Source organism: Phytophthora infestans, genomic scaffold (assembly GCF_000142945.1).
Source record: "Phytophthora infestans T30-4 supercont1.55 genomic scaffold, whole genome shotgun sequence".
Lineage (NCBI taxonomy): Eukaryota > Oomycota > Peronosporomycetes > Peronosporales > Peronosporaceae > Phytophthora > Phytophthora infestans.
Window position 1 is genome coordinate 713,916 of NW_003303704.1, and position 2,813 is coordinate 716,728.

Here is a 2,813-nt window from a genome sequence, read left to right on the forward strand (position 1 = left end):
CCCGCAGAGTTTCTGATACCTTCAGTCGACAGGAGCACGCGTTCGCCTGTCGTAAACGTGGCCGTGTTCTTGCGGCCGATCGTATCGGCGTTCTCCTTCTGCTTGTCCACTGCATCCTGCAGTGCGTCTCGAACATAGCGGGTGACCGCTTGGCGCTGTAGTACGAAGTCGGAGACGACTGCGGAGTCGATTGGTCGCGCCGCATGCTTCGGCGCGTAGTTAGCTGGCGCAAGTGAGCTCGATGCGGAGCGTGTCACTGCGTTGACCGACGTGGGAACAGGGGATACACTCGAGATATCATTAGCAACCGGTGTATGTACCGGTTGACCCAGTACCGGTGTAGCCGCCGGAGACATCGCAGATGGAGTAGACGGCTTGTCGGCAGCTTCTTCCCCACCCAGAGTGGAGACACACGGCGCTGTGGGATGGCCCACGGCGAGGAGAGCAGGGACACGCGGGTGTCGCGCGTAATTAACGAAGAAGGGCGTCAGCCCAGTCGACGCGTGTACCGCGTTGTTCAGAGCGAACTCGGCCAGTGGCAGAAACGAGCTCCAGCTGGAGAACGACGTCGCGTAGCTTCGAAGGACGTCTTCGAGGACGCTATTTACGCGCTCCGTCTGGCCGTCTGTTTCCGGATGGGCTGCTGTGGACATCATTAGCTTCGAGCCTAGTAGCTCGAAGAACTTTGACCAGAAGGCCGACGTGAAGCGCGGGTCGCGGTCGGAGACGATAGATTCGGGAAGGCCATGATGACGGAAGACAGCATCGAGGAAGTGCATCGCGGTATCTGCCGCGGTGATCGCATCCGACACCGGAATCCGGTGAACCATCTTGCTGAAGCGGTCTACGAGTACCAAGACACCTGATCGTCCTTTAGCATAGGGTGGGAGCCCGAAGATGAAGTCCATCGACACCGAGCGCCAGGCCTCGGTGGCCACTGGTAGAGGACGCAAGGAAGCCTGCGAAGACGAGGCAGGATTCACGCGCTGGCAGGTCTCGCAGGTGCGCACCCACTTACGCACCCATTTGTACAGGTGTGGCCAATAAAAGTCGCGTGACACAGCGGCAAATGTCTTCTCGCGACCGAGATGAGCGCCCAGCGGGGCATCATGAAACTCATGGATAATCCGTGAGCGCAGATCGAGGTCGTTAGGGACAACGACACGTGGGGCATCGAAGTTGTCGATGCTGTACGCCAGCAGCTCGTCCTCGAGACGATATCGGTAGATTTTGTTTCGTACAGAGCGGGAAAGGGCTCCCAGTGTGTCGGCGCTGGGAGAGCGGAGATACTTCAGGATACTGGAGCACGTTGAGTCATGTTCGTAAGCAGCTCGGATCTCGTCGCGAAGTGGCATTACCGGGGAGACGCTCGTCAGGTTGACGCCTGACGCCTCGCACGTGGCACACTCGTCTACATCGTCTTCATCCAGCGAAGCTTGTCGACCCAATGCACCGCGTGGGTCGTAGTCGGGACGCCGAGACAAAGCGTCGGCGAGAATGTTGTTCTTGCCGGGTTTGTAGTGGACAACGAAGTTGTACTCAGAGAAGACGAAAGCCAGCGCGCCATCCGCTGGGAGAGATGAGGACTCTTCATCGCTGTCCTCAGCGATGCATGGTCGGTATACACCGCGAAGGTATCCTCACCCAACAAGTACACTCTGAACTTGATCAGAGCGTAGCGCATCGCAAGGAGCTCCTTGTCGTGAACAGGGTAGTTGCGCTCCGCCGGCTTCATCTGCCTGGACTGGTAGCTTGCGACACGCTCTCGGCCTTCTTCATCGAATTGTATCAGCGCACAGCCGATGGCGAAATCGCTCGCGTCGCAGACGACGTGAAAAGGCTTCGAGGCATCCGGGAGCGCGAGGATTGGGGCCTCGGCGAGACTCTTCTTCACCAAGTCGAAGGCGGCTTGATGTGCGGAAGTCCACGACCACGACACATCTTTCTTCAACAACGAAGAGAGCGGCTGGATCAATCCGGCGTAATTCTTCGTGTACTTGTGGAGATAATTTGCCAGACCCAGCCACTGACGCAGTTCAGTGGGATTCTGTGGCGTAGGCCACACACATATCGACGACACTTTCTCGGGGTCGGCGCGGACGCCGTTCTTGCTCACAAAGCAGCCAAGCACCGGAATCTCCGGCGCGCCGAATATACACTTCTTCAAGTTGGCATACAGCTTGGTTTCGCGCATCACTTGGAAGACTTGCCTCAGATGCTTCAAGTGGACTTCAAGCGCGCTGAGGCCGTCCTCAGCGCGACTGTGTACGAAGATGTCATCGAAATAACTCGGTGCGAAGTCGCGGAGCGGGCGCAGCACATGGGATACCATGCGATTGAACGTGGCGGGAGCATTCTTCAACCCCCTGCGGCATAACAAGCCACTCCCAGAGCATACCACTGGGAGTGCTTACCGCTGTGAGCGGTATATCGCTTAGCCTCATGAGGATTTGGTAGAACCCATCGGTCAGGTCGATGGCACTGAAGACCTCACTACCCGACATTGCGTCGAGCACCATGTCCTTCCGAGGAATTGGCGTCTGGGCAGGGATGGTAGCGTCGTTCAGCTTGTTGAAGGCATGGACGATGCGCCATCCGCCCGTGGCTTTCTTCACACAGAAGGCCGGACTGGAGTGCGGCGATGTGCTCTCACGCACATGACCCGCCTTGCGGCGCTCTCGAAGAAGTCATCGATAGCTTGTACCTGATCTCGCGGAGCGCCACTGCCGCGTCACACAATACTTCGAGCCGGGCACGAGATCGATCTCGTGGCGAATTCCTCGGTCAGCTGTAGCTCAGCTGGGATCTTATCC